The following is a 12,835-nucleotide window of genomic DNA, read 5'->3' as shown; positions in this document are numbered from 1 at the left end:
AGAGGAAATGTAAGACCCTTCTCCTTTGGAGTTCAACTTATTTTTCTTAACATGATGGTCTCTAGTTCTATCCATTTTCCTGCAAATAACATAATTTTATTTTTCTTTATGGCTGAAGAAAACTCCATTGTGTATATATACACCACATTTTCTTTATCCATTCATCCATTGATGGATGCTTGTTGAGAGCCACAGCCAAAGGGGCCCCAGCAAACTTCCAGCTGCCAGCAAACTTCCAGCTGCTGGCTGATGATTGGCTCACAGCGGCCCCAGCAACATCTAGCTGATTGGCTCCTCGGCCCCAGCAACATCTAGCTGATTGGCTCCTCTGCGGTGATGCTCATTGGACTGTTTCCCTGCCCTTTCAGACCACGGAGCTGCTCATTGGGGGACTTTTTTGGCTCTGCCCACGTGACCCAGCCAATCGGCCTCAAGAGCAGGAGGATTGTGGGAGGTGGAGAGAAGCTTGTGTGGGAGAGAGAGGCTTGTGGAAAGCCGGTGGTGGCAGTTGAGGCTCTGAGGGTTTTTCCTGAGAGACTATTTTGTTTGTCGTGTGTGGTTCTAAAAATAAAGTTAGTTTCTTTTGACAAGTGGCTCCTGATTGTGCCCAGCCAGACTGCGGCATTTGGTGGCTCGCACGGGGAGCGACTGAGGGTAAGTGAACTGCTCGCCCCTGAGGGCAGGGCGAGAGGATGGGTAGCCATTTTAAGATTCTTCTTTTGTTATTTTGTTTCACTTTTGTTTTAAGTTGCCTGTCCCTGGAGATGTGTAAGATGGAAGAAAAACCGCTCACATCTGAGGAACAGATAGGGAGAAAGGACGGATGGACATTTCAGGAGGCTATTATAATGATTTTGTGTTGTTCCAATTTTGTTTCACTCAGTTTCAGTTTTGTTAGGCGTTATCTTGTTGGGTTGTATTATAGTAGAAATACGGGATCAGAAATTAGTAAAAAACAAACTGAAAGAGTGTTAAGTAAATTGTTAGAGGAAGGAGGCATCTCAGTAAAATCAAGAACAATCAGGGCATACGTTGATACAATACAAAAATGTAGCCCATGGCTTTTTAAGGAGGAGTTGTTAAATATATCACAATGGAACCATCATGGTGAAGATTTAAAAAGAATAGAAAAGAAAAGCCCAGGGACTCTGCCAGTTGGCACATTGCGATTGTGGACATTCGTATCTTGTTTGCTTAGTCCAAAGCCTTCAGTTCAGACAGTGGTAGAGGAAGGAGAAGACATAATGATTCAAGTAAAAGAGAAGGCCTCTCAAGCTAGTCAGACAGAGAAAGAAAGTGTAAAACAGAAAAAGCCATCAGGGGGAAAGTTACAACAGGAGACTGCTACTAACACCTTTCTATCACCAGAGGGTGTAAGTGTCCAACCAACAGCACCACCTCTACAGGAGACTGCTACTAACACCTTTCTATCACCAGAGGGCGTAAGTGTCCAACTAACAGCGCCACCTCCATATGCTGGGAGGCCCCCAACCCCCGCAGTTGATAGTTGGGATCCTGAGACAAGGTCTCAAATATTAACATGCCCTGTATTTGAGGCAGGAGGGCAGCGATTTTACCAAGTTTTAAATTTCAAAACAGTGAAGCAGCTAAAAGAGGCTGTAACAACCTATGGTCCTCAAGCACCCTTCACTGTAAGCTTGGTCGAATCCATTAACAACTTGAACATGACGCCAGCAGATTGGGCTAATATGTGTAAAGCTGTGCTAAATGGAGGACAATACCTGTTATGGAAGGTTGCCAATGAGGAATTTTGCAAGGAGACGGCTAGGCGAAATGCAGCAGCTGGTTATCCTCAGAGAAATCTAGATATGTTGTTAGGAAAGGGACCTTATGAGGATCAGCAGCAACAAATTGCATATGATCCTGCTGCAGATGCAATTAAGGCATGGAAGACTTTACAAGGACATGGAGGTTTACAAGGTCAATTATCTAAGGTAATACAAGGAGCTAATGAACCTTATGCTGAATTTGTAGATAGGCTTATTCAAACAGCTACCAGAGTTTTTGGGAATACAGAACAAGCAATGCCATTACTAAAACACCTGGCTTATGAGCAAGCGAATCGTTGGTGCAGAGATATCATTAGACCATGGAAACATGAAGATTTAAACACATATATTAAATTATGTAGAGACATTAATGAACAAGAGCAAGTCGTGGCAGCTGCAGTAAAACAGGCTTTAGATGCCAGAGACATTAATGAACAAGGGCAAATTGTGGCAGCTGCAGTAAAACAGGCTTTAGATGCCAGGCCAAGAACATGCTACAATTGTGAACAAACAGGACATTTTAAAAGGAATTGCCCCATTGGAGGAGGGTTTAACAAAACTAGGTATCAAAGGAGTAGAATACCAGGTATTTGCCCACGATGCCGTAGAGGGAGACATTGGGCTAATGAATGCCGTTCTCAAACCACCATAGAGGGTACTCCATTATCAAAAAACGAACAAGGACCAGGTGTTTATCCACGATATCGTGGAGAAAGGCATTGGGCTCCATTGCCAAAAAATGGACAGGGGGGCCCAATGCTCCGGGGCCCCAAACCACAAATATACGGAGCACTGGAGGAACCCAGCAACCCCATCAGGGTAGTGCCCAGGACACATTGTCCATCAGATCCCTCATCAGACAAACCAGAGGGAGCGCAGGGTTGGACATCTGCGCCTCCGCCAGAGCAGTACTAACTCCAGAGATGGGAGTTCAAATCATTCCCACAGGGGTGAAAGGACCTCTTCCCAAAGGAACAGTAGGCTTATTATTGGGACGCAGCTCTTCTACTCTAAAAGGACTTATGATAAGTCCTGGGGTAATTGATCCCGATTATGAAGGTGAAATAAAAATTATAGCCAGTTCTCCAAAGGGTATATCAGTAATTTCACCAGGAGATAGAATAGCACAGTTACTAATAATACCCAGCCTACATGATAAATTTTCCAGTCGTACTGTAGAAAGAGGTTCCAAGGGATTAGGCTCCACAGGTGTAGATTGGGCTATGCTTTCTTTAAATTTAGATTCTCGCCCCATGCTAAAACTAAATATTCAAGGACATGAATTTAATGGGCTACTGGATACAGGTGCAGACCTTAGCATCATCTCTCGTGAAGAATGGCCAAAACATTGGCCATTACAACAAGCCACTCAAACGCTTCGAGGCCTAGGAGTGGCGACTAATCCCCATAGAAGTGCAATGGTATTAGATTGGAAGGATCCTGAAGGATGTGAAGGAACCATACAGCCATATGTATTGGATCATCTTCCCGTAAATTTATGGGGACGAGATGTCCTAGATCAATTAGGTTTGACATTAACAAATAACATCAACCAAAATGCACCCACTATTATGACTAGACAAGGTTTTAGGAAAGGAAAAAGATTAGAAAAACAAGAACAAGGTATAGCAGCACCAATACAAATAGATCAAGGAACAGACAGACATGGGTTGGATTTTCAGAAAGGGCCACTGAGACAATAAAAATTACTTGGAAATCAGAAAGACCAGTATGGGTTCCTCAGTGGCCCCTGACTAAAGAAAAGATACAAGCAGCCCATGACCTGGTCAAACAACAATTAGCAGAAGGACATATACAACCTTCTGTATCTCCCCATAATACTCCCATTTTTGTCATCAAAAAGAAATCTGGTAAATGGAGATTATTGCAAGATTTAAGAGCCATTAATAATGAGATGGTTATTATGGGACCTGCTCAATCAGGGATTCCTCAGTTGTCTGCTTTGCCAAAAACCTGGTATGTTTTAGTTATAGATATTAAAGATTGTTTTTTTTCAATTCCAATTCATCCTGAGGATAGTCCACGTTTTGCATTTACTATCCCTGCACTGAATCATGAAGGTCCTGATCAGAGATATGAATGGAAAGTACTCCCTCAAGGGATGGCTAACAGCCCAACTATGTGTCAAATTTATGTTAACAAAGTAATCCAGCCACTTAGAAATCAAAATCCTGAACTACAAATATTTCACTATATGGATGATGTATTATTAGCACACAAAGATAAAAACACATTGCTAGAATGTTATGCCACACTTACAAACTTATTAAAAAATTATAATCTAGAGATAGCAATAGATAAAGTACAATTAAATTTTCCAATTAATTATTTAGGAGTTCTATTATCCTCAACCATGGTCCGTCCACCAAAAATTCAAATACGAGTAGATCAACTCAAATCACTTAATGACTTTCAAAAGTTATTAGGAGACATAAATTGGATAAGGCCTTATTTAGGTATACCAACAGGAGAGTTGGGACCTTTATTTGATATCCTAAAAGGTCCATCAGATCCAAATTCACCCCGAATGTTAACGCCTGAAGCAAGAAAGGCATTAAAAATCATTGAAACATATATGGAAAATATGCATTTGGATAGAATTGATATAAGTTTGCCTTTATTATTTATTGTACTACCAACAAAAAATATTCCTACAGGAGTATTTTGGCAAGAAGGTCCATTATTATGGATACATTTATCTTATTCTCCTAACACTATTCTTACTAGGTATCCTGAGGCTGTAGGACAATTAATACTCAAAGGAATAAAAGCAGCAAAGGGAGTGTTTGGAATTTCTCCCAATAAAATTATTACTCCATATACTATGAATCAAATTGATGAGTTAGCTAATGAGTTAAATACTTGGGCAATAATCATGTGCAAATCTAATGTTTCATTTGATAACCACTTACCATCTAATCCTTTATTGTCTTTTTGGTCATTGCATCCTGTAATTTTTCCAAAAATGACAAGAAAAACACCTATCATGAATGCTCCAAATATATTCACTGATGGGTCAAATAATGGTACAGCAGCAGTCGTTACCCCTGATCAAACTTTTACATTTTTAGTACCCAAACAATCAGCTCAAAAGGTAGAGCTTAATGCAGTTTTACAAGCTTTTGTGATGTTTAAAGATTCTGTATTTAATTTATTTTCTGATAGTCAGTATGTAGTTAATGCTATAGTATCTCTTGAAGATGCTGGTAGGATTTCCCCTTCTTCTACTGTTTTCTCTTTGCTTTCCACTATACAAAGTCTAATCTGGGACAGAAAAGATCCATTCTTTATAGGACATATCAGGGCACATACAGGATTGCCTGGAGCCCTTAGTTTGGGCAATGATTTAGCAGATAAAACTACACATGACATACATATTTTCTCTACACTAGAAGAAGCTATAAATTTTCATAAAAAGTTCCATGTCAATGCTAATACTTTACAAAAGTGTTTTAAAATAACTAAGGAACAAGCTAGACAAATAATAAAACAATGTCAAAATTGTGTGACCTTTTTACCACAAGTTAATCTTGGAGTCAATCCTAGAGGATTGATACCCAACCATATTTGGCAGATGGACGTCACACACTTGCCAGAATTTGGAAAATTAAAATATTTGCATGTTACAGTTGATACTTCTTCTGGATTTTTGATGGGCTCCCTTCATGCCGGAGAAAAAACTAAAGATGTTATAGCTCATTGCTTACAAAATTTTGCCACTGTGGGTGTTCCAAAACAGTTAAAAACAGATAATGCCCCTGGTTATACTTCTACCTCTTTTAAACAATTTTGCTCAACATTTGGCATTACTCATATAACAGGAATCCCATACAATCCACAGGGACAAGGCATAGTTGAAAGAGCTCATCAAACTATTAAAATGTACTTATTAAAGCAAAAAGAAGGAATTGGGAAGGGGTATATATTCCCCAAAGATAAACTTAAAATAACCCTTTTTACTCTAAACTTTTTAAATTTGGATTCATCAGGACTTAGTGCTGCAGAAAGGCATATGTGTCCAAAAAATGTACATAAGCCCAAGGTACTTTGGAAGGATATTCTAACAGGACAATGGAAAGGTCCTGACCCAGTAATTGTCTGGAGTCGGGGGTCTGTTTGTGTGTTTCCACAGGGAGAACAGCAGCCGATTTGGATTCCAGAGAGATTAACCAAGGTCCTGACCCAGTGATTGTCTGGAGTCGGGGGTCTGTTTATGTGTTTCCACAGGGAGAACAGCAGCCGATTTGGATTCCAGAAAGATTAACTAAAGCGATTTCTACAGACCAAAAAGAAGATGATTTGGCTCAAATCCATAACAACTGATATCCAAAACTCCAGTTTGGCTATTCTTACATCTGCAACAGAACCAGGATGCTTTTTTCAATATCTATTTTATTATTGCCCTTTGCCATATCATGAAGTTCTATTTTGTTTTTTGAGCTCATACAGACCTAGGTTAATGTTTTGCTGATCAGTTCTATTTTTTGACTATAGAGTTTTTAAACATTGCAATGGAGATTTCACCTGTAAAAAGTTATAAGGCCTTTACTATAATGTTATGTGTTGTATGTATTATATTATGTGTGCACACTTGTGTTTTGTGTTATATGTTTGAATGTACGTATGTCCATATATCATATATGATGAGCGCTCATGATAAAATGGATCCAAATATTTTTTTTTCACGTGATTTATATGGTTTAATTTAAATTGGGTAAACAACTGTTGAGGATTGTTTTAATATGTAAACAAAAAAGAAGGTTAACAGATCTGTTTGTTTACTTTCACCTTTCCTTTTCATTATATTTAATAATTCTCTTAAAGACAATGTAAATTGTTAAGAAAATTGTTTTCTTTTAGTGCCTTCTGTAATGTTACATAATTTTTTCTTTAGCCATTATTGCCAGAATTCCTATCTTCATCCCAGTGCTGGTGAAGTCAAAGATAAAACCAATCTACAGCTTCTACAATAGCCATCACTGAACTGCTTGCAGAACTTGCCTGGACACATTGTGAGCTCACCTGTATGCATTGTGAACTATCTGTTGGTGCAGTGACTTGTGGTAGTGTTGGGGTATTTTTGCTGATGATGTCACCGGTGGTACAATTTTTCAAAGGAGCCCTCAATTGGCTTAATGTCATGGCATTTTGCATCCTCCTCTACTAGTGATGGTCTAAAATTTGGGGGCCAACAGAGGTGAGGCAAAGAACCTCACCCCCCCACAGGTGCAAAGGCCTATCCACAAGTATGGCTGTATGCTGGACCGGTAGTCAGTGACGGGTATGATCCAATTGCAGTGGTACCAACCTAAGACAGGAGGCTGACGCCTAGAGGTCAGTTCATCCGATGACGGGTAAGGACCATATGTTGAATTGGACTGCCTAACAGGCACGGTCCCTAAGCCACATGCTTGTTGTTTAAACAGAGAGGGGGAGATGTTGAGAGCCACAGCCAAAGGGGCCCCAGCAAACTTCCAGCTGCCAGCAAACTTCCAGCTGCTGGCTGATGATTGGCTCACAGCGGCCCCAGCAACATCTAGCTGATTGGCTCCTCGGCCCCAGCAACATCTAGCTGATTGGCTCCTCTGCGGTGATGCTCATTGGACTGTTTCCCTGCCCTTTCAGACCACGGAGCTGCTCATTGGGGGACTTTTTTGGCTCCGCCCACGTGACCCAGCCAATCGGCCTCAAGAGCAGGAGGATTGTGGGAGGGGGAGAGAAGCTTGTGTGGGAGAGAGAGGCTTGTGGGAAGCCGGTGGTGGCAGTTGAGGCTCTGAGGGTTTTTCCTGAGAGACTATTTTGTTTGTCGTGTGTGGTTCTAAAAATAAAGTTAGTTTCTTTTGACAAGTGGCTCCTGATTGTGCCCAGCCAGACTGCGGCAGATGCTGAGACTGGTTCCATAGTTTAGCTATTCTGGATTGTCCTGCTATAATCACAGGTACGTGTGTATCACCACAGAGTGATAACTTTAATTTTTCATGTATAGTTTGGTTCATATGTTGGTTCCATGCCTAACATTTTGAGGAACCTCCAGACACACAGCAGCTTTCCCAATTCATATACCAGCCCCAATGCTGGAGGGTCGCAAGCTCATTTGCCCAGTCACCTTCCTCTTCCAAATAAACTTTGACTGAGCAGTTGTCCTGCCTTCTAGGTAACCTGGAACATAATGCAAAATTATGTTAACATAATTTCTCTTACAGGGAAAAGAGGAACATAATGCAAAAGGCCAACAAGTTGAAGGTACTTGGGCAAGGGAAATGAGATAATGGAAGTGCACACATCCCCTCAGGTCCTCCTCCAGGCCCTGCTGTCACTGTAGATTCCCAACCTAAATGAGGCACACTCTGATGAAGCAGTGTTTTGTATGATTTTGTTACATTTCAAGAGTAGAGGTGTAGGGTTGGTGTAGGGTTGGAATTAAGGTGAGGTGCTGGGTCCAGATCTAGCTCTAGAGTAAATTCAGCAGCCTCATTCTCAGTCTGTAAATGGTGGGCTGGACAAGGTGTTTTTTGATATTCTGGCCTGACATAGACATAGACAGGACAACAAGGGACACAGACAACTGTGGGTCTCCTGCCTCAGGGAGTTTCCGGAGGCCTGTGAGCCATGGAGTGTCTGCCAGTAGGCATTTCTGCTTTCTATCCTCCGTTATATGCAGAATGTGCCTGGAGGGGGCACAAAGCCTCTGGGGATGGGGGCTCGCTGACTCTCAGGAAGCAATTATGGTGAACTCAGCAGAGTCTACTGTTACTCCCCTCAGTGACAACTTGGGTTCTGAAGGCATGGAAGAAGGACACCAGAGGGATAAGAAGACAGGGAGTTCCCAGCACCTGGCTTGGGGGGTGCACTCACCCACAGAGATGTCTCCCAGTTGCTCAAGCCTCAGCTTCCTGTCCTATAGACCCACAGTCAAGACAGCAAACAGAAGCTCATCAAGGTCATCTGCTTGGATTCTTCCTATACCAGAGGTGGCTGTGTATCTAAGCTGTGATCCCTTGATCTCCTGAACTATAGGACACCACTGTGGATAAGCTTAGGACCCTTCAGCATGGAGAATGGTATATGACCTGGATGGGATGTTGTGTATCTGGCTGTACCTCTCTAGACCTTGAAATTTCAGAATATTAATGAACTTGCCAAGGACATATGATGAAGAAAGATCTGGAGTGTCTTCTCTTTGGTACTCACGGCTGTACCTTAGTTCCCAGGATACCAGTTCCAGATACCTGGAACTGAATAATAGCTTTTGTCAATAGAAAATGAGCTCCAGCCTGGAGCTGGGGCCACTGTGGCCTGGATTGCTTAGTTTCTGAGGTAACCTCTTCTACTTCTACCTTTGGGTTAGCCACTGTGAATCTTGAGTGAGTCATAGCCCCTTAAAATTCAACCCATTGGAAGCAGGGATCAGGATGGACATCAGATGTCAAAAGATGTCAGGGCAACCAGAGTGCTTGAGACCCTGCTCTTTGGACCCAACCTTTCACCTGCTTTTGGAATGGGAAAGGGTGTGTTATCCAGACCAGAGCTAAGACACACAGATCTGTGGGACTGGGGCAACGGTTTTCTGTGGCCTGATTTTTATTCCGAACAACCTGTTGCTTACTTTTGGAAGTGTGGACTCTCCTCCTCTATCAGGTAAATGACCCATGAAAACCTTGAATCGTTTCTACATGTAGGCTCAGAACCAATTGTCTTTGTCCTTTGAGCTTCATGGAGTCAAAATAATAGGGACATTAGCCACTGAGAGAACAGCAAAGGAAATCAAATCTCTAGGAACTGGCAGAGGCTCAGACTGCTGAGCCTGCATTTCAGGGCCTCCCACTCCCTGTATCCAGAACAACCCTTTAGCCTCATCTCCTGACTTCTCACTCATGTGACTTTTCTCCTTTCAGTTAAACTATCTGCCTCCTCTGTCCTCCCTACTGTGCCCATTCTGTCCCCATGGAGTGCTGCTCCTACCTGCTTTCTCTGCCCTAGCTAAATCCTGCCCCAAATACAGTCTCACCACTTGCACATGGCTTCCCCAAGCTCTCAGGCTTACAGTGAGAGATCTTCCTCTCCAGTAGGTAGCCTGTGCTTCCCTGTGATGCGACTGTGACACCTGGCCCTGCTATTCATCTCCTGTGGGATACATTCTCTGTATGTTGGTGGGACCTCCTCTAGGGCACAGTACTGTAGCTCCTCAGCATGAAACCAGTGGAGCCCTATGCTCAGAAGGGATTTTGGGAAAACAGTGGAACTGGTGAAGGGTGGTAACCAGTGTTTTGGGATTAGGGCAGTGGGTCTGGGTTGCACAGGCCTAGGGAGCCATCCACCTGGGAGGCCCTCTGCAGAGTCTGGCCTGGGCACTAGCTCAGGGGTTCCCAAGCCTGGCTGCAGCCCAGAACCACTGGGTGCATTCACTCCCTAAGGTTCTAGATATGTATAGGATGACCTGGAAATGTCCCCAGGTACTGTTGGCCAAGGCAGTTTCCACTGAGAAAGTCAGCCTTCCTAACTGCAAGCTGAGCCCAGTGTGACAGCATGTGAGCCCTAGAGCAAGGGATAGTAGAACAATGGTGCCAAGCAGAGCTTTTTATCCAGGTGGGAGCAGACCCACGGGGAGAGAATGGAATGTGAAAAAAAGACTTCCAGGTTACTAGTAAGGCTGCGGAGGGTGGGGATGGGTGCTGGCCTCATATTTGAGACTTGGCTTTTACTCTGGTGGCCTGTCCCAGGAAAAGCTCACGGCTCTGTTCTCCAGGGGAAACAGAGAGGTCTAGCTGTCTTTGTTCAGTCACCAAAAGGAGAAAAAGAAGGACCTCTATGGCCCAATCAGGCTTCCCCACCTCAGTTGAGGAGAATTGTAAGACAGAAGAACATGTGCTTGTGGGGTCCTGGGGAGCGTGCACCTATCCCATGGATCTGGTCTGGCATGGGCACTGGGCTACCAGATTGTTCCAGATCTTCGCACCCTTTGATGGGAGCAGTCACATGGCCCAAGAGCACAGGGCTGCTATCTAAGGGAGCCTGGAAGAACAGGGGATTGACTGTGCCTCTCACCTTCTGTTTCAGTGGCATCCCAGAGACTGTGTCTCTATATACTGTCAACAGATAGTACTCAGGGCTGCAGTATTCCAGTGGTTTCATGCTGAAGCCAACATAGCTGGTAAGTTGGGACTGGATGGTGCCGTTGGCCAGGGCCTGGGCTTAGTCTTGCCCCTGAGGGTTAGGATCAGTGATGTTGCTGTCTCCTGAGCCAGTAGTAAACATCTGAGAGGACTCTGAGCATACAAAGAGTGCAGGAGCTGCCCTTGCCACTGCCCCACACCTCCAGGACACCCCTGGGTATTTGTCTCTGGAGCTGGGCTGTGTGGTACCTAGAGAGAGAACAGGTGGGACAGGGGCTCTGCTGCTCCCAGGACAAACAGACCTTGGTCAAGGATGGTTATGAAATACTTGTGTTGCAGGTGGCATCAGAAATGGGTCTTATGACATTGGTATGGCCTGTGGGTAAGAATTTCTTTCTGCCAGAGCTCCTTAACCAATGGTGACAATCAAACTACTTTCCCTCTGCTCAGTTCTCAGAGGCCATGATTTGAGGATCATTCCCTGGTTCCTATATACCTATAGGAACTTGGTGTAGGCTTGGTGTAGGTCCCTCTTGATGCAGCCTAGGAGTGGTCCCTAAATCTGGCTACTCAGGAAAAAACCCTACCTGAGCACTTGCAGGTGAGGACAGACAGCCTCTAAGGTTCTTCTCACATTTTTTTTTTCCTGCTTTGGATAGTGAATGCCAGACTAGGGAGCTACATTCTAGATCTTTTTCGTTTTTGAGGGAAGATCTTGCTAAGTTCCCCTCACTGATATGAAACTTGCAAACCTCATCCTTCAGTCTCTTTGGTGGCTGAATTACAGATATGTGCCATCGTACCTGGCTCTCTTGAAAACTTTTCAGGCTTGAAAAAGTCTCTGTTCTTCGGAAAAATAAAGCTGAGGAGGCTTTGGCTGCCTCAGGAGGTAAGTCGCACTGGTTCTGACCTTTTGGGCTGCTTTGGGATCCTCTCTGGATGTTTCTGGACAGGAAGCATCACTGGCCCTTGACCAGGGCTGAGATGACCTCCACTTGGTTGCCTGGCCTGTGTCTTAGTTGGAAGAGATCCAAAGTCCACAAACAGGGACTCTGGCAGGGCGAAGGTCACTGCATCCCCTGCCATTTAGTGTCTCTCACCTTCCCTGGTCTCACTGTGCAACAGATGCGAGTGACGTAAGAAGCATGACTAGAGCCTCGTAAGTTCCTCTGGAGCCGTTTGGTTACCAAGCAGGTTAAGAACTATGATTCTGAGAAATCTTGGATCTTAGTGTCTGTGGGGAAGGGACAATACCACTGGCACTGGCACATGCTGACTATTGCCAAGAGTTGGAGAGTGAAGTATTGTTCAGGCCATTCTAGCTGGGAACAAGCCCTTGGGCCAGAATGCCTTAATTAGAGTCCAGAATGGGTGACCGTGACAAATTACCCACCATTCAGGACCTCAGAATTCTCCTCTATAAAATGGGATGCCTACTCAGTTCTACCAAGGTTTTTAAGAGAATTAAATGGAATGATGGAACACTATGTGGCTCACACTGTAGCACTACTAACACATGAAAATAATTCAAATTAGCATTTTAGGCATGGGAACACTATCAGGGCCACCAGTTGTCATTCTATAGGCCATATGCCTCCTCAACTCACAGTCCATTTTGAGGACAGTATAGCTGTCTACACTTGCCACTGTGCTTTCCTGTCAATGCCATCACACCTCCTTTTCTGTGCAGCTCAGGTCCCTCTTGGATGTGATTATTGTACTGACTTCAAACACATTTGCAGTCCACATCTGGTGGACTCTGAGGGCAGGCAAGGGCTGAAAGGATGTGATCCCCACACTGCAGCCCTCACTAGAAGCCTTTCTGTGAGAACTAACAATTCACTGGTTGAGCAGAATTATATAGAACATCATCCTGCCCCTGGGAGTGTGGAGAATGCAGTGATCAGAACA

The sequence above is a fragment of the Marmota monax genome, unplaced genomic scaffold, assembly GCF_021218885.2.
Source record: "Marmota monax isolate L192 unplaced genomic scaffold, Marmota_monax_Labrador192_F-V1.1 WCK01_AAM20220418_F8-fsc00021, whole genome shotgun sequence".
NCBI classification, from domain to species: Eukaryota; Metazoa; Chordata; class Mammalia; order Rodentia; family Sciuridae; genus Marmota; species Marmota monax.
This window is presented reverse-complemented; position numbering follows the sequence as displayed.